The sequence below is a fragment of the Canis lupus genome, chromosome 2 (genome assembly GCF_048164855.1).
Source record: "Canis lupus baileyi chromosome 2, mCanLup2.hap1, whole genome shotgun sequence".
Classification (NCBI taxonomy): domain Eukaryota; kingdom Metazoa; phylum Chordata; class Mammalia; order Carnivora; family Canidae; genus Canis; species Canis lupus.
The window spans coordinates 37,047,383-37,069,205 of NC_132839.1; the positions used below are offsets into that span (position 1 = coordinate 37,047,383).

Consider the following 21,823-nt stretch of genomic DNA (forward strand, 5'->3'; position numbering starts at 1 on the left):
TTATGATAGTCACACACAGGGAGAGAGAGAGAGGCAGAGACACAGGCAGAGGGAGAAGCAGGCTTCATGCAAAGAGCCCAATGTGGGACTCGATCCTGGGACTCCAGCATCATGCCCTGGGCTGAAGGCAGGTGCTAAACCACTGAGCCACCCAGGGATCCCCAGATTTTTCCCATTTAGCATGTTGTATATATCCTGCCTTTTTTTCTGGCTTGTCAAGTTTCTGTGGAGAAGTTTGTAGCTAGCTTTATGGGTCTTCCTTTGTAAGTTAGGTACTTCTTTTGTCTTGCTGCTTTACGATTTTTTCTTTATCACTACAATTTGGAAGTTTAAATATGATGGGTCTTGGTGTTAGCCTGCTTTTGTTGATTTTAATGGGAGGTTTCTGTTCCTCCTGGATTTAGATATCTGTTTCTTCCCCACATTGGGGAAATTTCCAACTAGTATTTCTTCAAATAAATTAGCTGCCCCCATTTTTCTCTGTTCTTATTCTAGATACCTATAATATAAATGTCATTACATTTTATGAAGTCCTTGAGTACATAAGTCTATTCTTGTGTTCTATAATTCTTCTTTCTCTTTTTTCAGCTTCATTTTTTCCCATTATTTTGTCTTCTATAAAACTTATTTGTCCTCTGCTACTTCCATTCTTTTTTTTTTGCTACTTCCATTCTAATGGTCATTACATTCGGTCAGTTTTGAATCTCGGTTATTGCATTTTTAATTTCTGACTTTTTAAAAACTCTTTTATTTCTGTGGTAATGGTCTCCCTGATTTCTTTCATGCTTTTCTCAAACCTAGTGAGTGTCCTCATGATTATTGCTTTCAATTCTTCATAAGGAGTATTACTTATATCTGTTTTGATTAGATCTCTGGCTGAGGCCTTATCTTGTTCTTTCTTTGGGGATGAGTTACTCTGTCCTGACATTATGTGTAAGTCTCTGTCTTCTCTGAGTTAGAAAACCTGTTATGTTTTCTGCTTCTGGAGGTAATGGCTTTGTTAAGAAGAGATCATATAATGCTCAGGGCCTGGCACTTCAGGAAATGTCTCTGATGTGTGCTGTATGCACTCTGCTGTTGTGTTTTGGCTGGTCTATCCTGTAGGCCAGTTGCCTGCAGATGATCTTCTTGCCTGGACTGGGTAGTGTTTGGAACTTGGTAGTGATTTGACTAGGTGTGCTCTAGTCTCCATGTTAAATGATGTCTGATACTACTTCCACTAGCAATGAAACTTTGTAGAACTCTATGGTCAGATGTTGTGGTGTGACTAGGGGTTTATGTTCATCTTCTAAGGAAGGTGTCCACCACACTTGGAATGGGGCAAATTTGAACAATAAGGGCAGTATTGGAAATGTGAAGAACTGTGTGACCTGGTTTAAGCAGGTTAGGCAGTAACTGTTGGCATTGTGCTATTTATGGAAGGTGGTTATGTGTTTGTTCTGAGGGGTGGTGGAAGAGAAACAGTGCCAGCCAGATGCTCTTGCCCTGGAAAGGGGTTTTAGTGCTTGCTGTCCTCAGGGAGGCACCCTAAGGGTGAATTATCTCCTCCGTGAGTGTCTCAGCTATTTTTCAGTGTCTGTTTTCATACTGTATGACTCCATGTAGTTTACTTACTTTCTTGGAGCAACACAGTATTGTCCATATGCTATCTAAACCAATCCAGCTATCACTTGAGAATCCAGACTTTAGGGACACTTGGGTGGCTCAGTGGTTGAGCATTTGCCTTTGGCTCAGGGCATGATCCTGGAGTCCTGGGATTGAGTCTTACATCGGGCTTCCTGCATGGAGCCTTCTTCTCCCTCTGCCTATGTCTCTGCCTCTCCCTCTCTCTGTCTCATGAATGAATGAATAAATAAGTAAATAAGTAAATCAATCAATCAATCAATCAATCTTTAAAAAAGAATCCAGACTTTAGGTACATGGTATGGGCAGAAGCCTGTCCTGGTCTTCTGGAAGAGGGATTCAGTGTGCTAAAACTAAGGGAGTTTTAACCAAGAAGGGCAGTCTTGTCAGAGCACAGGGCACTAGAATGAGGAAGAAGCAACTATGCAGCCAGTAATGGGGATGAGCTGCACTTGGCAGGTGACTCTGCATAGATGCACTTGCACAGCAGAAAAATGGAAATCACTGGATCCTTTGTCCACTGAAAGGCCATTCTATGAAAGTGACCTATCAGAAGTATGGTCAGAGAGGAGTAAATCATCTCTCACTACTGTGACCCACATGATACTCAGATCCCACCATTGGGCCAGAGATTTTGCTTACATTTTTGCCAAGAGAATGGCAATGCCTTCAAATTTCTATCACAAAAAATGCCTGCTGACTATAAAACTACAGTTCTCAAAACCATCTGGTTACAAAAATTAGTCTTTATGCTTTTTCTAGGCAATGTATTGAGAGATCTGTCTCCCTATGTGTTTCCAAGTGTACTCCATTATATTTGTCTTTTCTACAAGAGCTCCAAACCAGTCATATATCAGTGATAAATTTCTACCAAAACCATCATATTCACACAATTTAATTTTCTCCATATGGCATCCTTTCTCTTCAATGCTGTGGAGAAGGATAAGTCAGTATTTACTATGATTTCCTGCTTATTCAGAATGATTTGACAATTATCTGTTTCACTCAGAGATTACAACTGGATTTGCCTGAAAAAACAGTGTTGACCTAAGAAAATGTGAAGCACACAAGAAATGCCAAGTTCATGTTTCAGAACACTGGCTAAAGTGCTCAGCTGGGAAGTTCCAACTGGGAAGCCCCGCACAATTCAATTCCCTTCAGTGACTCCTATGGTTGTCTTTGGCACACGTCAGTTCCACGACACATAACACGATGAAACAATGAAAACTGAAAGAAACATAATTACTCAAGCACAGCATTCTATAGTTGGGCATTTAGATTGAGGAGAAAGAGGCCAAAAGACCAGGGGTGGAGTAGACTTCTCCAGATATTCCAGACATTGTCAAATGTACAGGGAATATTTGACATCTGGGCCAAAAGCAAGAACAGAATTGGTGTATAGTGTCCAGCAGGAGGCCTGGAACTCCTGCTTACCTATATGGACAAACATTGGCATAGATGGTGAACCACTTGGCAAGCAGTGATAGGAAGGGCCAGGAAAAAGTTGATGTGATGTGAAGAGTGGGGCAGGGCAGGATGGTCATGTGGGTTCAGGATCTGTGGGGAGGGAGTTAGGCCAGATGTCCAAGAACCCCAACAGCATGGCAAATGCACTAGGGGCCCTGAGATGTGGGAACACAATGCAGGGCAAAGGTTTCCAGGCTTGAGACCGGTGGCCTACCTTGGGGGACCTAAGGGAGGCCATGGGGGATTGAGGCATGGAGCCCATGTCAGGATACCCAAAAATCAGGATGACTGCTCCACCAATGGGGGCCGAGCATCTGGGACCACTGCCCAGCAGCAACACCCTGGCACAGGGGCTTCACTTGGGGGCTCGCCTTGGGTCAGAGGGCAGGGTAATGCTTGGTGGGCCACGACAGGCAGGGGTGGGACCTGGCCTTATCCCAAAATCTGGTCAGGACAAGATGCCCAGGGTGGGCCCACAGCCCTAGAAGACTTGGGAATCCAGGCCACCCAGCACCACAGGAGAGCTGAATGAAAACTAAAGTTCATGCAACCACAACATGCTTCCCAAGCAGACAGAGCCCTATTCAGGATTGGGAGTGAGGGCTCCCCTAACAGCCGCTGGAGTTGATGTCCAGGACTACTGTCCAACACCATCCCCGATGGCCTGAAGGCATGCCCGGGGGTGCCTTCATGGGCCCTGGGTTGGTGTTACCATTCCAGCAGCCAAGGCCAGGTCCCTTGATGGTGCAGGCCGCTCTGAACATACTTCAGAGCTGGCTAGCTGTAAGGGGAAGTTCGTGTTATCTGTGCCCACGGCACCCTCCAAGGTAGAAGTAGCTCCATCAGCATGGCACAGAACAGGGACTTGGCTGAAACTGGCCAAGGAGATCTAACGTTGACCCAGGAGGTCCACCATCATTCTCAACAGGGAGCAGCTGAAGCACACAAAGCCAAATGGCCTGGCATGGTACCTCCCTATATGGCACATGCAAGTGACTCTGGGCTGCCCTGGCCACATTTGGCCAGCATGTTCCAGTGCTCTAGGGAGGGGGAGATCTTCCTAAGGCACTAAACCATTTCAGGTATTGCAGCAGTCCAAGCTATACATCTGGGCACGAGTCTCACAAGAAAAGATTCTGAAAATCGAGGTTGGTTGCAGCCTGTAGACTATAAATATGGCATACAAACCTATATGATTGAAGTAGAAGCGAGACCCCAGGAGGCATGGTACAATAAGACACAAAGGAACCAGAGAGGCAGAGCAAGAAGCCAGGGGGAGGCATGACTGAAAAGCAATGGGTTGGGACCAACCCAAAGGCCTGAGCCAGCTCAGGCACCTAGAGGCCCAAAGCCACGACCTTGCCATAAAGGGCAGTTTGGAAAGATTGGTAACCTCAAGGCCCAGGCGGAGGGGAAGCATACCCAGTACCAACTGTAGGTCCAGAATACTAAGCATGGAACAATATCTTCCATTGGTCCAAAGCTTAATCCTATTGAGCATGATCTTCATGTCATCATCTCTCTTTGAGACAATATGAGTTCTCATCACTGACACAAGCACAGTACTGGTCATGTGTGTGGGCCTCTGCCCCTGAAAAGGCTTACCGGTGGTGCTTCATGCTGAGCTGCATGCCTTGTGGACTGGAGCATTTGGGCCTCTTCTCAAGACTGGACCCAGCTGATGTAGTGTGTAGAAGGGTGCAGTGGCATGATCCACTGGGTTCAGGGTCTGTGGGGCTACGAGGCCCTCCATCAAGAAGCCCATCCCGGGGGCAGCTAAGTTTCCAACTGGAGCAGACCCGTGGGGGCTCAATGAGGGTTTTGGGGTTCAAGATGAGGTGAATGGCCTGCATGGTGGAAGCAAAAAAGGGCCCAATAGGGCATGTGGCCCCAAATCTGTGCTGGGATACACGAATAGTCCATTGAGGGCTTCCCTGAGGGGGCTGAGGAATGGGACCCACTGACCGGCAGCAGGTTGGGCACCAGGGTTTCTCTTGGTAACCCTCAGATTGTGGTGGTAGGCAACACGGCAGACCAAGAGTAGGATGGCTGGGACCTGGTCTTGGTCAGCAATCTGTTTAGGATCATATGGCTGCAGTAACCTTGGGGCACTCGAGGACATGGTGAGCCAGGCCTTTGGGCATCTTGGGAGGCCACAGGGCATGCGGAGTTCTTGTAACCCCACCTTCTGCCCAAGAAGGGAGAGCCCTGTCCGGAAATGGGAGGAAGGGTGCCCGGGATGCCTGCAAGCAATTGAGGGCCCAGGGCTGGGGCCCTGCACCATCCCTAATGGCCCAAAGGCATGCTTGGATACCCACCCCATGGCCCCAGCTAGCCCTTGCCTTTCCAGATCCAAGGCCAGTTGAAGGAACCAAGCTGCCACCCTGGGCAGCCAGTTCAAACCTCCTTGGGAGGCGGCAGGTCCAAGGGGAGGTCAGTGCCCTCACAGGCCAGGAAAACACCCAAAACAGCAGTGGCTAGATGCAGCAAGGCCCAGATGATGGCTCCAGGGCCCCAAAGGAGAGGGGACCCCAAGTCCACCGAAGCAGAGCCCCATAGTGATAAGCAGGGAGCAGCAGGAGTCCGCTGGCTCCCGTGGCCTGCAGTTGCCCCCCAGCTGTGCACACTGGGGTCCCACTGGGCTACCCTGGCTACATTTGGGCCCATTCTTCCCTGCACCTTAGGGATGGGAGGCCTTCAAAGGCAGCAATGTTATGTGTCCCTGCACAGGTGGGCCTGCACACAGGGACCCAAATCACCCTCAGGCTTGCCTCCCGAAGGCCCCTTGGTCCCCTGGACTTCGACTCGCCTCGTGGCATCAACTCACCAAACTTAGTTGAGGAGGGGGTGAGAGCCTGGACAGCGCAGCCCCCTGAAAAACACAAGGACACCAGAGAAGCTTAGTAAGGGTCTCAGGGCAGGTGTGGTGGGAGGAGCAAGGGTTGGCCCTCAGGCCCAAAGGACTAAGTTCTTTAGGGCAGACAGAGACCCATGTCCAGACCCTAGCCAAAAAGGGCAATTAGGCAGGACCCGTAGCCTGAAACTCCAGGCTGAGGGGAAGCACCCCCAGCACAACTGGAGCACCCGATTCCTCCACCCAGGACAGTCTCCTCCATTGGACCTCAGCATAATACTATTGAGCATGATTTTTATGTCATCATCTCTCTTTGAGACAATATGAATTCTCATCATTGACCCAAGCACAGCCCTTGCCAGGTGTGTGGGCGTCTGCCCCTGAAACGGCTTACTGGCGGTGCTTGCTGATGAGCTACATGCCTTCGTGCTGGAGCCTTTGATCCTCCTCTCAAGACAGGAGCCAAGAGATTTGGTGGGCAGAAGGGTGCAGCAGCACGATCAACTGGGTTCAGAGTCTGTGGGTATACGAGAAGCCCTCCGTCTAGACACCCATCCTGGGGGGACCTAAGCTTTCAACTGGAGCAGACCCATAGGGGATAAACGAGGGTTTGGGGGTTCAGGATTGAGGTGGATGGCCTGCCTGGTGGAAGCAGAGGAGGGCCTAAGAGTACAAGTGGCCCCAAAGATGTGCTGGGATACACAAAGAGCTAGAGGAAAGCTACAAAAAGGGGACTAAAACATGGGGCCCACACCCCAACATCCAGTCGGGCACCAGGGTTTCCCTTGGGTCCCTTCAGGTGGTGGGTAGTGGGCAACATGGCAGGCAAAGACTAAGATGGCTGGCACCAGGACTTTGTCAAAATTCTAGTCAGGGCGGAATGGCTTTAGTAGATTAAAGGCCGGCAGGACTGGGGAGCCAGGGATTTGGGCATCAAGGGAGGGCCCCAGGGCGGTCTGACTTCTGCAACCAGGCCCTCCGCCCAGCATGGAGAGCCATGAGTGGAACTGGGAGTGAGAGCGCCCGGGATGGCCTCCAGAGGTTAGGAGCAAGCCCCCCGTCTAGACGCCCATCTGGGTGGCTGCTATGCTTTCCTGTGGAACAGAGCCGTGGGGGCTCAACGAGGGTTTGGGGTTTCAGGATTGAGGCGAGAGTCCTACCTGGTGGAAGCACAGAAGACCCAATAGGGCAAGTGGCCCCGAAGCTGTGCCGTGGTACACAAAGAGCCAGACGAGGGCTACACCAAGGGGCATGAGCAAAGGAGCCCAACGCCAGGAAGCAGGTCAGGCACCAAGGTTGCCCTTGGGAACCCCTGGGGTTGTGGGCGGTGGGTGGCGGGCAGCCTGGCGGACTAAGTCTAGGATGTTGGGGACCGGCCACAGCTGGGCATCTGGTCAGGACAGTATGGCCTTAGTAGACTCGAGGGCCTCAGGACTGGGGAGCCAGGGCTTTGGGCATCAAGGGAGGGCCCCAGGGTGGTCTGACTTTCTGCAACCAGGCCCTCGGCCCAGCACGGAGAGCCATGAGTGGGACTGGGAACGAGAGTGCCCGGGATGGCCTCCAGAGATTTAGGGCCCAGGACTGGGGCACTGCACCATCCCCAGTGGCCCAAAGGCACGTCCGGATGCCCAGTGCAGGGCCCTGGCGAGCCCTTGCCTTCCACAATGCCAAGGCCATGTGAGGGAATCAGACCCCGGACCTGGGCAGCCATTGCCAACCTCCTTGGCAGGGGGCAGGCCCCAGGGGATGTCCGGGGGATGCCAGCCGAGGGCACCACCGCAAGCAGCGGTGGCTAGACGCTGCACGTCCCGGTTGAGGGGCTCCAGGTATCCACAGGAGAGGGGACCCCAAGTCCACCGAGGGGCACCCCATAGTGATTAACAGGGGGCAACAGGAGTCCACCTCCTCCCGCAGCCTGGTTTTGTCCCCCATCCCCCACCCCAGCCGCACACGCTGGGTCCCTCTGGGCTTCCCTGGCTACATTTGGGCCCATTCTTCCTGCACCCAGGGGATGGTGGCCCTTCAAAGGCAGCGACACTATGTATCCCTGCACGGGTGGGCCTGGCCTTCACACAGGGACCCAAATCACCCTCAGGCTTGCCTCCCGAAGGCCCCTTGGTCCCCTGGACTTTGAATCGCCTCGTGGCATCAACTCACCAAACTTAGTTGAGGCGGGGCCGAGGGCCCGGACAGCACGGCCCCCTGAAAGACACAAGGGCACCGGAGAGGTTGAGCAAGGGTCCCAGGGTAGGTGTGGTGGGAGGAGTGGTGGGTCGGTCCCAGGCCTGAACGACTAAGCTCTCTCGGGCCGACAGAGGCCCACGTCCAGATGCTAGCCGCAAAAGGCAATTTGGCAGGATCCGGGGCCTGAAACTGCAGGCTGAGGGGAAGTACCCCCAGCACAACCGGAGCACCCGGATCCTCTGCCCGGGACGGTCCACTCCACTCCACTGGGCCTCAGCGTAATCTTATTGAGCATGATTTTTAAGTCCTCATCTCTCTTCGAGACAATATGAATTCTCATCACTGACCCAAGCACAGCCCTTGCCACGTGTGTGGGCGTCTGCCCCTGAAACGGCTTACTGGCAGTGCTTGCTGATGAGTTTCGTGCCTTCTGGGCTGGAGCCTTTGATCCTCCTCTCAAGAGTGGACGCAGCTGACGTAGTGTTCAGAAGGGTGCGGCGGCACGATCGACCGGGTCCAGCCTCTTTGGGATAGGAGCAAGCCCTCCGTCTAGACGCCCATCTGAGTGGCCGCTAAGCTTCCCTGTGGACTTCCCTGAGAGAGGAGGAGGCTCAACGAGGATTTCGAGGTTCAGGATTGCGGGGGGCAGCCCACCTGGTGGAAGCAGAGGAGGGCCCAAGTGTTCACGTGGCCCCGAGCCTGTGCTGGTATACACGAACAGCCACACGAAGGCTCCCCCAAGGGGGTTGAGCCACGGGACCCACAGCCTGGCACAGGTTGGGCACCAGGGTTTCCCTTGGGTACCCCTTGGGTGGTCGGGCTGTGGGCAACTTGGCGGGCTGAGACCAGGATGGCTGGTACCTGGCCTTGGCCGGCATTCTGGTCAGGGCAGTATGGCCTTAGTAGATGCGGAGCCCTTGAGGGCTCGGGGAGGCAGACCTTTGGGCGTCATGGGAGGGCCCCATGGCACGTCGAGTCCCGGCAGACCCACCGTCCGCCCAAGCAGGGAGATCCCTGTGTGCCCAGAGAGCGAGAGCTCCCGGGAAGGCTGCCAGAGCTTGGGTGCTCATGGCTCTTGCCCTGTGTCAACCGGACTTGCAGAGGGCATCGGGCTTGTTGGTGGATGTGGCCTGGACACACTGGTGCTCTGAAAGACACAAGGGGACCATAAAGTTTGAGTAATGGTTCCCTGTCATGATAGGACGGATGCTCTGCAGCCAGGATCGAAGGCCTCACCCCACTCAGGCAACTGGAGCCCCATGGCCAGGCCCCAGCCCTCCTTGCAATTTGGCAGGACCTGTGGCCTGCAACTCCAGGAGAAGCACCCCCAGCTCCCTTCTAGCCTCCATATCTTCAGCCTGGGATGGTCCCCTCCATTGGGCCTTAGCATATTTTTTTGAGTTGGTTTTTATGTCATCATGTCTTAGAGACAATATAAGTACTCATCATTGGCCAAAGTACATTACTGGTCATGTGTGTGTGCATCTACCCCTGAAGCAGCTTACCTGTGTTGTTGCTGACAAGCCATGTGCCTTGTGGGTGGAGCCTTTGGCCTCCTGTCAAGACTGGACCCAGCTGTCGTGGTGTGAAGAACAGTGCAGCGGCATGATCGACTGCATTCATATTCAGTCCAGATCGGAGCAAGCCCTCTATGTAGTTGACCTTCCGGGTGGCTGCTAATCTTCCCTGTGGAGCAGAGATGTGCGAGCTCATTGAGGGTTAGTTTCAGGATGTAAGGTGGGAAGCCCACCTGTTGGAAACAGAGGATGGCCCATGAGGGCACGTGGCCCTGAAGCTGTGCTGGGATACATGAATAGCAGATGCGGGCCCCCCAGGGGTTCTGAGCAATGAGGCGCAACACCAGGCAGCAGGTCTGCACCAGGGTTTCCCTTGGGTACCCCTTGGGTTGTGGGTGGCCAGCAACTTCATGGGCAAGACTAGGATTGCTGGGCCCTGGCCTTGGCCGGCAATCTGTTCAGGGCAGTATGGCCTTAGTAGGTTCAGGGCCCTCAAGGATTTGGGGACCCAAGACTTTGGGTCTCATAGGAGGGCCCCAGGGCATGTCAAGTTCTTGCAACTGCACCCTCTGCCCAAGCAGGGTGTGTCCTGTCTGGGACTGGGAGCCAGAGCACCTGGGACAGTCGCCAGGGCTTCAGTGTCTAGGGGCTGGAGCCCTGGGCCATCCCCACCACCCAAAGCCCTCCAGGATGCCCACCCCAGGGCCCCAGCTAGCCCTTGCCCTCCCAGTTGCCAAGGCCAAGTCAGGGAACTAGGCTCCTGCCCTGGGCAACCAGTCCCAACCTCCTGGGTGGCATCAGGTCCAAGGGGAGGTCAGTGGATCCCAGCCCAGGGTACCACCCCAAGCAGCAGTGTCTCAACCTTGCACGGCCCAGCCATGTGTCTCATCAGTCCACCACAGGAGGGGGGACCCAAGTTCCAACAAGGTGGCATCCCTTGGTGATCAGCAAGGAGCAGCAGGAGTCCCCTGCTCTCCGTGGCCTGGCTTGGCCCCCCATCAGCCCAACGTGGGTTCCCTCTGGCCTGCCCTGGCCACCTTTGGGCCCATTCCTCCCTGCGCCCTGGGGATGGTGGGCCTTCAAAGGTCAGTAACACTATCTGGCCATGCATGGCTGGGCCTGCATGCAAGGGACCCAAGTCGCCCTCAGGCTTGCCTCCCAAAGGCCCTCTCGTCACCGTGGCCTGTGACCCACTTCACAGCATCCACTCACCAAGCCTTGTTGAGGTGGTGGCGAGATCCTGGCCAGCGCAGTCCCCTGAAAGACACAAGGGGACCAGAGAGGCTGAGCAAGGGCCCCAGGGGAGGCATGGTGGGAGAAGCGATGTGTCTGCACCCAGCCCAAAGGCCTGAGCCCTCTCAAGCACCCTGAAGCCCATGGACAGGCCCCAACCCTGATGGGCAGTTTGGAAGGTTTGGGGGCCTCAAGGCCCAGGCTGAGGGGAAGCACCCCTAGTGTCACATGAAGACCCGCCCGGTATTTGCAGCCCTGGGCAGTCCCTTCCATTGAGCCTCAGTGTAATCCTAGTGAGCATCATCATCTGTCTTCAAGACATTATGAGCTCTCATCATTGACCCAAGCATAGCACTGGGCACGTGTGTGGGCGTCTATCCCTGAAGCAGCTTACCAGTGGTGCTTGCTGCCAAGCGGCATGCCTTGTGTGTTGTAGCCCTTGGAACTCTTCTTAAGACTGGACCCAGCTGACGTGGTGTGCAGAAGGGTGCAGTGGCATGATCAATTGGGTTTGGAGTCTGGGGTGATAGGAGCAAGCCCTCCGTCTAGACGGCCATCCAGATGGCAGCTAAGCTCCCCTGTGGAGCAGAGCCATAGGCACTCAGTGAGGCATTGGGTGTTCAGGATTGAAACTGGCAGCCCACCTGGTGGAAACACAGGAGATCCCAGAGGGCATATGGCCCCGAAGCTGTGCTGGGAGACACAATAGCCAGACTAGGGCTCCCCAAGGTGGCTGAACAATTGGGCCACCACCAGGCAGCAGATTGAGCACCAGGGTTTCCCTTGGGTACCCCTTGGGTTGCGGGTGGTGGGCAACTTGGCGGGCCAATACTAGGATGGCTCAGACCTCGCCTTGGCCCAGAATCTGGTCAGGGGTATATGGCCTTAGTAGACTCGGGGCCCTCGAGGATGTGAGGAGCCAGTCCTTTGGGCATCATTGGAGGGCCCCAGGGAAGGTTGAATTCCTGCAACCCCTCCCTCCACCCAAGCAAGGAGATCCCTGTCTGGGACTGGGAGCAAGAGCACCCGGGATAGCCACCAGCTCTAGAGGGCCCAGGCCTGGGTCCCTGGCCATCCCCAATGGCCTGAATGTATGCCCGGATGCCCATCCCAGGGCCCCAGCTTGCCCTTCCCTTCCGGAATTCCAAGGCCAGGTGAGGGAACCAGTTTCCCCCTGATCAACCAGTCCCAACCTCCTTGGGAGGCGGTAGGCCCCAGGGGACATTGGTGGCTACCAGCCCAGGGCTCCACCCCAAGCAGAGTTGGCTAGATGCAGTACGGACCAGCCAAGAAGCTTCAGGTTCTCACAGGAGAGGGGACCCCAAGTCCACTGAGGTGGTGCCCCTGTTGATCTGCAGGGAGCAGCAGGAGTCCCCTGCTTCTTGTTGCCTGGTGTGTCCCCCCAGCCACCCACACTGGGGCCCCTCTGGGCTCCCCTGGCCACCTTTGCGTCCACTCCTTCCTGCTCCTTGGGGGATGGCAGGCCTTCAAATGGCAGGAACGCTATCCATCCCTGCATTGGTGGGCCTGCACAGAGGGACCCAAGTCCCCCTCAGGCTTTCCTCTCTAAGACCTCCAGGTCACCTAGGCCTGCAACCGGCCTTGTGGCATCCACTCACCAAGCTTAGTTGTGGCGGTGGTGAGACCCTGGCTAGCATGGCCTCCTGAAAGACACAAGGGGACCAGAGAGGCTGAGCAAGGGCCCCAGGGGAGGTGTGGTGGAAGGAGCAATGGGTCAGCACCCAGGCCCGAAAGCCCTAACCTTCTCAGGCACTCGGAAGCCCATGTCCAGGCCCCAGGTCCAATGGGCAATTTGAAAGGATTGGGGGCCTCAAAGCCCAGGCTGAGTGGAAGCACCTCCAGCACCATTTGGAGTCCCCATATCCTCTGCTGGGGTTGGTCCCCTCCATTGGGTGTCAGTGTAAGCCTATTGAGCATGATTTTTATGTCATCATCTCTCTTCGAGACAATATGAGTTCTCATCATTGACACAGCACAGCACTCTCCACGTTGTAGGCCTTTCACCCTGAAGTGGCTTACTGGTTTTGCTTCTAGGGCTTGGTTGGCTGGAGACTTCAGTTCACCTTGACCAAGCTGAGGTGGCCTTGGGAGGGCTTGGCAGGATGGGTTAATATATTTGGTGTCCTTTGGCAGAGAGAATGCCAGTCGTCTAGAAGTCAGCCTTGTGGCAGCTATCCCAGGGTGCAGAGCTGTGGTGGGTCAAGCATATTTCAGTGCTCTGTACGTTAATTTCAGGCCCATCTTCGGGACCAGAAGTATTTTGATAGGGTGCAACCCTGGACCCCATGTCAAATTTAACAAGCCTCAGTTCAAGGGTTCCCCCAAATGGTGCTGAGCATATGTGCCTACCATCCTGCAGCAGCCGTCCAAACACCAAGGCTTCCCATTTGGACCTGTGTTGGGTCTTGGGCTATGCCAGGGAGGGGATGGACTTGGAATTAGCCCTCATTCTGGTCATAGCAGGATGGTCGGGGTGGGCCTTGGGCTTTGGAGGACTCTGGGACCCAGGGCACAGGGCAGCATGGGATGGCCCAGGGCACGCTGAATTCTAGCAACTCCACCCTGCCGCCCAAGCTAGTGATCCCTGTCTGAGATTGGGAGGGAGGGCTCCCTGAGTGGCCCCGTCAGTTTAAGTACCCATGGTTGGGGCCCAGCACCATCTCCATTGACCCAAAGGCTCACCTGTGTGCCTCCTACCAGGTCCAGGGTCAGCCCTTGCCATCTTGGCAGCCAAGGGCAGTAGAAGCCCATAGCTCCACTTGGTCTGGCACAGCCGCCCTGCCTGGGACACTGGGTTCCCTCTGGGCTGTCCTGGCCACCTATTGGTCCACCTATTCCTGCACCTTGGTGATGCCAGACCTTCCTGGAACTGTCAACATTTTCTGGTGTTGCAGGTGTTTCACCTGGATGCTGGGTCTCGTGTCACCTTCAGGCTTGCCTCCCCTTGGCCCCGAAGTTGGCTGCAGCCTGTGTCCTAGCCCAGAGACATTTGCTCACCTCACGTGTTTGTAGCAGAGTTTAGAGTCTGGCCAGCGTGTTCCACTGCAAACCTCAAGGGTACCATCTATGCTATTCAACTGCATCTGTATAGGAATCTTGGGTTGAGCAATGGGTGGTTACCAAGGTGAATAATTGAGTTTATCTTGTTCACTTGGTGTTCTTCAGACATGTCCCTGCTACAGAGGGGAGTCTGAGGTATCATTTTTCTTATTCCAAATCTACAATGCCCTCCAGGTCATATTGGCAAGGATACAATATGGTATTGTCCTGTACATTCATTCTCAATAGAATTTCTTCAAGCATGATTATGTCATCCTTTCTCTTCGAGTGAACATTTTTTTTTTGCTAATGTCCTATGCAAAGCAGGTCCCATTCATAAGGAATTCCCCCTTGAATCTTCTTACCATGGTTTCTTAATGCATATCATGATGCCCAGGTTGTTCCTGATTGGGCTGCTTCCCTCCCTGGTCTGGAATTAGGTGATATGGAGTTCTCCATGGGATCTTCATTTGAGGACCTGTTCTCAGAGTGTTAGGCTTGCTCTTCAAATATCCTAGGCAGTTTCAGTTGTCTTTGTGTGCCAGAGTTGCTTGTTCTTAATTTTTGGTGCTGGGATTCAACATGTGATACCATCTTGCAACCACAGGAGACCTGAGGGAAACATCAGAGTGCAGAAGATCCTGTGCCCTTGCCTTAAATGATATACCATGGAATGTGGGACCCCAATGATGAGCTGAGTATGATTGATTCACCACCCATCAGTGGTCCAGGGTTACTACAGGGCATGATGCCCCAGTACACACAATTTTGGTCCTCTTCTGGTAGCTTAGCAGTGCTGATATATGCTTGAGTATTTTGGATTTCTTCCTTCTCCAGAGCCATCTGTTTAATGAGAAGTAGGGTTTTTTTTCAGAAACACCTTTACAGCTGTGTCATTTTCCCAATGCATTTTCTTTATATGTGTATCAACCATTTAATACACAAATGTGTCCAGAATAAGTGAACTAATGGATGTTTTATTAGAATGTAGCAATAAATCCATATATACCTACTTTCCTAAATACATGTTAAATTTGCCCATAGTCTTCTTTTATGTTTATAGATTTACCCTCATCTATAGGCCTATCTCTTTTGATTCATTATATAAACTCCGCTGTTTTAATGATTTTACTTTTTAGATTTTTTAATTTTTGGCTTCAATTTTGTTTTCTTTGAAGAACAATTTAATATATCTCTGGAACACTTGTGAACTGACAATGTAATTTAATATAGATTTATTTTTCAGGAAACCATATCTCCCATCATTAAGAGATACTTTCCTTAAGATCAAATCCCTGCCCTGGAACTTTCAGTCCATTTTTCAAAAGCCATGTTTCTTTTGTTCATATCAACCTTTGAAGTCCTGCTAACAGTATTTAAATTCTGATTAATATACTCCATCATCCTAGTGTACAGGTGAACTTATGTGATCCACAAAATATGAGGTCATGAGGGAGTTGCTTTAATATTTTGAAGAATTTCCCAATTTATTTCTACAAAGGTACTTTTGAAAAAGTTTTTTTTTTCGTATTCCTGATTGTTTCATTTTTTAAGACATACATTTTCCCCAATAAATTTCCCAAGTGATATGGACACCAGTGCCCTTTTTTGGTAAAATGTATTTTGTCAGATTTCCCATCATGAAAATCTGACAATACCAATAGTTCACAATTGTTTTCTTAATTTAAATTGAATTAGCCAACATATAATACATTACTATAAACTATCACTAGTTTCAGATGTGGAGTTCAGTAATTCATCAGTTGCATATAACACCTGGGTCTCATCATGTAACATGCCCTCCTTAATGCCCATCACTCAGTAACCCCTTCCCCCTACACAGCAACCCTCAGTTTGTTTCTTTTATAGTAAAGAGTCTCTCGTAGTTTGTCTCCTTCTTTGATTTCCGTGGATTCAGTTTCCCTTCCCTTCCCCTATGATCCTCTGTGCTGTTTCTTATATTCCGCATATGAATGAAACCATATGATAATTTTCTTTCTCTGATTGACTTACTTTGCTTAGCATAATACCCTTCAGTTCCATCTATTTTGATGAAAATGATAAGATTTTATCCTTTTTAGTGACTAATAATCCATTTTATATATATGACATCTTTATGCATTCATCTGTCAATGGACATCTGTAGCCCACAATTTCTTAAATTGTCATAGGAAGTTTTATCAATCCACCAGAGTCACAGGTAAGCTATCTGAATCTTTTTTCAGTGTCCACCAACTGAAATACATGGTATGAATTTTTGCTTCTCATCTTCTGTACACCATGGAGGTCAATCTTTTCTAGAGGAAGTGGTCTGAGACACAAATGCAGACTTCTGCTGTTGTCAACTATGAAGTTTATTTGAGATATTTTCCTAACCTGGACACATACTGACTTGCATCATGTTTCCCAGTGGCCATGAAGGACAGATATCCTCCTCTGCTATCTTATACATTTCTTTGGAAATGACAAAGTTAGGCTTTCCAGAGATACTATCTTGTCAAGATGATACAGGAAGAAATCAATCCTCTATTATTTCATTTTGCAAAAGGAATAAAATATATTTATTGACTCTACATAGGCATTCTCTTTTGTCCTAGCTTCTTTCTTGGCCTGTATCTATGATCAAAAGTATCATCTCACCTTGTATCACTATAATAATCATTGCCTGAATGTTCAACTGAAGACACAATGAGGGAAAAAGAGGTATGGAATTGTTCCATATAAAGGCTCCTTTGAGGAATCATGGATCATGTAACAAAGACTAAAATATGAGCATTTGTTAGGTACATTGAATATTATAGACATTGTATACCACAAAGGATTGCCATGAGGGATTGGTTATCTCCTGTCTGAAATTCCATAATTTCTCCAGTGATAAGAGATAAATCAATAAATGAATGGTTAATCAATTAATTAATAACAGAAGAAACAAATATAAATTTACCTTATGAAAATGCTGAGCACCACTCATTCACCATAAAGGAGATGTCCATGTAAACAAGCTCCTAGATAGGAAAAGCACTCAGGATGTGTATGGTAAAATCAAGTTCCCTATGGTTCATTTTTTGGTCTATACAGCAATAGTGTTATGTAGAAAACTGGGCTTGGTTATTGGCCTTGAGTATCCACAAAATGATCTTGTAAAATTATGCAGAAGTAGTTTTATTGAGATAGATATCTGGAATCTTAAAAATGTGCCCACTACCATCCCTGAGGCAAACCCTGCATGAGGCTTTTTAGGCCATGGCCTGAATGACATCTTCTTTTTGTTCAGACTCCTTTTTTGTGTTCTTATCTGAAGATCTTGCTGATATTCCAATCAGCAATGCAAATTTTTTCTTTGTAATATATATCTTTATTTCTGTACTTTGGGCAGACAAAACCTCATGATGGAGATGATACCATGGCTCCAACAATCTCAACATTATATTTATATAAGCACTTCCAAAATTGTTTTTGTTTTTGTTTTCCCTTATGGTGCCATCTTCTAAAGGACTTGTGTCTTGAACTTCAAATGTGAAGCTAGTGTTCCATTTGGCAAAGCTAAATAGATTAAGGAGCCAATTAGAAAAACTGGCATCACCAATAAACCCGTAATTCCTTAAATTGACATTTTAAAACCCTAATAATCCTCCAAGGCCACAGTCCCTTTGAGCCAAGACCCAATGGCAGATTAATTCTTGCATTTCATTCTCTGGATGCCATGGGCATGATTCTTCCTTAGAGGAATTTGTTTCGAGTATCCAGTAAAGAGCCCAGCAGTTATTGTCTCTTATGTATATTAGATAGTTTCTAACCTGTGCACACACAGATGGTAATGTTTCCTGGTAATGTTTCCAGGAGTAATGAAGGAAATATTTCCTTCATTTGGAGTGTGAGCCATTTCAGGTATAACTTAAAATGTTTCTAATTATGCTACTCCAATGGCCTACCTCCCAAACAGAAATTAAACATCTACAATACTTAGCTTTCTGAAAGGATCCACTTATTTATCTTCTTAAGTCAGGCCTCTTATATAGTGTAATTTTCTATGTCACCTATATCTATGATCAAACATGTCCATTCACCTTGATTTTAATGCAACAGTGAAATTCTTTCCAGAACTTCTAACTGAATAAACTGATGAGAAAAATATAGGTAAGGATTAGTGTTGAGGATGGCCCTCTGTGACTAAATATGGCTCACCAAAGATAGCCTAAACTTGAGGATGTGTTGTTATCTTGAAAACTATAGAGAAGATTCCCTGAAGGGACTTGTTGCCTGAAGACTCAAATCCTATTACTCTATAAGGGAAACATGGAACGTCAACATTTTGCTTTGGCATTACTGACTACATTGTACTTCAGTGTAAAGTTATTAAACATGATTTTTAGGCCATCATTTCTCTACAAGATAATATGAGTTCTCATCTTTGATTAAACCACAGCATTACCTGACAATTTATACACTTTGACATGTATATGCTCATCAGAGATAGATTTTAGAATTTGCGATGTCAAAATAGACATGACTTTTGTCATTTACTATCATGAACACCTGGCCGACATAGGCTCATTCTGTGGCAACAGTCAAACTATCCTTTTTTAAAGAGTCATTTTCTGTGTGGACAGTTGTAAGACAGATAAAATATTTTACTGCATATTTCATGGTCTCATGATTTATCCATACTCTATGTTAAGCAATTACTATGATCATTTCTGCAAAAATGACTTATTACAGAGTTGGTGCAGCTTTCATTCACTCAGCAGAAAAAGGACAATATATACAGGCTTCTTAACTTTGTATAAACATGCAGGTGATGTTTGTAGACATGGGAGACATTCATTGTCAATCTTATTCTATCTAGTCAAGAGGTCATCAGGATATTTGCCATGGTTCATTGCATATAAACTCAAATAAAATCATACTCTTTCAGCCACATCAAACTCTGGATCTAGAAATCAGATGTCAGGACACTTGAAATTGTGATCACTTTATGAATCCTTTGGAACCATATATGAAACTTTTACATGATGGCCAATAAGCCATTGTGTTATATTGTAAGTCCTCTTCAATATCTTACAATCTTGACAAGAGCAGAACAAAGAAAAATACAATAATTAATGTAAATATGTATACTTGTATACTTAGACCAAAGAAACTAACAAAATGGAGTAGGAACCATACTCAGAAAAATTCTATACTTTCAATAAACTTTCAGGAAAACAGTAATGTTTTCTGACTTATCATCAGGAAAATACAAATAAGATACCACCCACACCTATCATAATGGCTAAAATTAACAATACAGGAAACAACTAACATTTACAAGGATGCAGAGAAAGAGGTACCCTCTTGGGATGCCTGCGTGGCTCAGTGGTGGAGCATCTGCCTTCAGCTCAGGGCATGATCCTGGGGTCATGGGATCAAGTCCCACATAAAGCTCCACTCAGGGAGCCTGCTTCTTCTGCCCATGTCTCTGCCTCTCTCTGTGTGTCTCTCATGAATAAGTATATAAAATCTTAAAAAAAAAAGAGGTGCTCTCTTATACTGTTGATGGGAATAAAAACTGCTTCAACCACTCTGGAAAACAGTATGGAGGTTCCTCAAAAAGTTAAAATAGAACTACTCTATAACTCATCAACTGTGCCACTGGGTATTTACTTAAAGGATACAAAAATGCTGATTTGAAAAAAAATACTGATTTGAAGGGACACATACACCCCAGGGTTTATAGCAACATTATCAATAATAGCCAAATTATGGAAAGAGCACAACCAAACCTCCATTGATTGATGAAAGATAAAGAATACTTGGTACACACACACAGAGGAATATTACTCAGCCATGAAAAAGAATGAAATCTTGCCATTAACAATGTTGTGTGTGGAGCTATAGTGTATTATGCTAAGCAAAATAAGTCAGTCATAGAAAGGTAAATACCATATAAATTCACTTGTATGTGGAATTTAAGAAACAAAACAAGTGAACTTAGGGGAAGGGGATAAAAGGGAATCAACTATGAGAGACTCCTAACTATAGTAAACAAACTGAGGGTTGCTGGAGGGCGGGTATGTAGGGCCTGGAGTAATTGGGTGATGGGAATTAAGGAGACCACTTGATGTAATGAGCACTGGATGTTATGTGTAACTGATGACTCACTAAACACTACCGCTAAAACTAATACTACAGTATATGTAGATAACTTGATTTAAATAAAATCTTGAAAAAATAAAAATAAAAAATAAAATTATAATGGTCAAGATAATTAAGAAGAAATTAAGAAATCAGTTTATCTATCCTATTAGAGTAAGTTTCTCTTTAGCTCAAAGTCCTTAATGATAATTAAACCCTGCTCAATTATACTTATTAGTCTCACATATGACGTTTGCATCCACTTGGGTTTCTCCTTTACCTTAATGGTAATGTGTTATCAACATCACCTGGTAGTACTCTGTTTAATGGATGACTGTCAGTCTATCAGTGTAACACTTTAATATGGACCAGGTCTCCTGTTCAATGATGATAACTCATCTCCTCAGGAGGATTTTTTTCAGCATCTGGTCAAATGATGACATAATGAGCCCAAGGAAACCCACAAACTCTAAGTATTTTATATGATAATGACTTGTTTTTCTTGTATCAGATAATAGGGTAGGCTTAAACCCTAAATTTATAGATTTTCCAAACTCAAAGAAAGAAATGCCATACTTACTACATGGAGTTAATATTATTTTTAATAAAGTCAAGTGGTAAAAAAAAAAAAAAAAAAAAGTCAAGTGGTAAGGCTTGGGGCTACTATGAAAAAAATGGCTTGGTATAATTTAGCCAAATAATTACTTCTCGTATGGTTTATTCATTTCACTTGTCCAGAAATTTGCAGATGATTAAAAGTAGTCAAATGTTGAGTACTTGTAGAATATTACAAAGCTCCTGAATTACCACAGATATAAATTCTACATGTTTAAGAATTCCAAGTTTAGGTGATATAATTTAGTAAGGTACTGTTCACAATTTGACTATCAGCTTTAGCCTACAGACACACGCATGGCCATATGGACATTATATATAACATTACTAAGAATATTTAATACCTTCTAAAGTTGGATTCTCAATAATGTCCAATTGCCATCATACTCCAGGTAATATTGGACCTCAATTTGACTTATCTATGTGTTCCCTGTAAAGAATTTTCCTGACAGCACTGTTTCCTGAATTATCTAATCCTATACAAGTGTTAAAAGATTCCAAAATGTTCAGCCTATTCCTTCTGTATGAATGACTTTGTCGGTTTTATGAAAAAGCCACCCATTTAATTCCCATTTTCCTATGGTATTCTTCTTAGGTCCTCTTGATTTCTAATTTTCTAATTCTTAGAGAGTTTGATATTTCTAGAGTTGTCATTTAGAGTCCCTGGATATGAGTAATAGGCATTTCATTTTATGTTCCAAAACTTAGTACCTTTTTTCAAGCTTGGTCTACAAATTTCTTTTTTAAAAAATATTTTATTCCTATTTTCAAGTATAGGTTTTAAAATAAATAATATAAATATTTTAGAGAATCTTCTATGATTCAAATAAATCAGTAATCTCCCATATAATATTTTAGTTGCCGTCTATTCTTCAAAGTTGGATGGTTGCAAAACAGACCACAAACCATATTTATTAACAATATAAATATTTACTTTAAGACTAAAGGCTAATATACAGTGACATCTGCAAGATGGCAAAATAGAGGTCTCTGGTCCTAATTCACTCACAGAAAAAAATGCCTTTATGAGAATCCGAGACCTCAAAGGTAGTGTTTTAGCACATTATAGGAGTGCAAAAATTAATTTTAAAATATTTAAAATGGTCAGAGTGAAGGTTTTACTTCATACTTTCACCTTTCCTCAAAGCTGACACAG

The 21,823-nt window shown here is 47.4% G+C and overlaps 1 long non-coding RNA gene and 7 other non-coding genes across 8 annotated transcripts in view; all 8 read right to left on the minus strand.

Moving 5' to 3' along the window:
• Positions 1-11,675, minus strand: part of LOC140610093 (uncharacterized) — a 45,653-nt gene extending 33,978 nt beyond the window's left edge. The window contains exons 1-7 of the long non-coding RNA XR_012011884.1: positions 11,273-11,675; positions 10,858-10,902; positions 9,634-9,814; positions 8,528-9,275; positions 8,102-8,146; positions 5,918-5,962; positions 4,696-4,937 (exon numbers count right to left, since the gene is read on the minus strand). This is a non-coding gene — a long non-coding RNA (uncharacterized lncRNA). The remainder of the gene's footprint in view (positions 1-4,695; positions 4,938-5,917; positions 5,963-8,101; positions 8,147-8,527; positions 9,276-9,633; positions 9,815-10,857; positions 10,903-11,272) is intronic.
• On the minus strand, positions 4,566-4,645 carry LOC140623786 (small nucleolar RNA SNORD115). The gene has a single exon (XR_012023317.1). It is a non-coding gene; the product is annotated as a small nucleolar RNA SNORD115 (small nucleolar RNA).
• LOC140623771 (small nucleolar RNA SNORD115) lies at positions 6,208-6,288 on the minus strand. The gene has a single exon (XR_012023308.1). It is a non-coding gene; the product is annotated as a small nucleolar RNA SNORD115 (small nucleolar RNA).
• LOC140623770 (small nucleolar RNA SNORD115) lies at positions 8,397-8,477 on the minus strand. The gene has a single exon (XR_012023307.1). It is a non-coding gene; the product is annotated as a small nucleolar RNA SNORD115 (small nucleolar RNA).
• Positions 9,507-9,583, minus strand: LOC140623792 (small nucleolar RNA SNORD115). The gene has a single exon (XR_012023319.1). It is a non-coding gene; the product is annotated as a small nucleolar RNA SNORD115 (small nucleolar RNA).
• On the minus strand, positions 11,153-11,222 carry LOC140623778 (small nucleolar RNA SNORD115). The gene has a single exon (XR_012023313.1). It is a non-coding gene; the product is annotated as a small nucleolar RNA SNORD115 (small nucleolar RNA).
• A 1,114-nt stretch (positions 11,676-12,789) lies between the features above and the next one.
• LOC140623773 (small nucleolar RNA SNORD115) lies at positions 12,790-12,870 on the minus strand. The gene has a single exon (XR_012023310.1). It is a non-coding gene; the product is annotated as a small nucleolar RNA SNORD115 (small nucleolar RNA).
• Positions 12,871-18,276: 5,406 nt separating this feature from the next.
• On the minus strand, positions 18,277-18,356 carry LOC140623789 (small nucleolar RNA SNORD115). Its single transcript, XR_012023318.1, has one exon. It is a non-coding gene; the product is annotated as a small nucleolar RNA SNORD115 (small nucleolar RNA).
• Between the last annotated feature and the right edge of the window lie 3,467 nt (positions 18,357-21,823).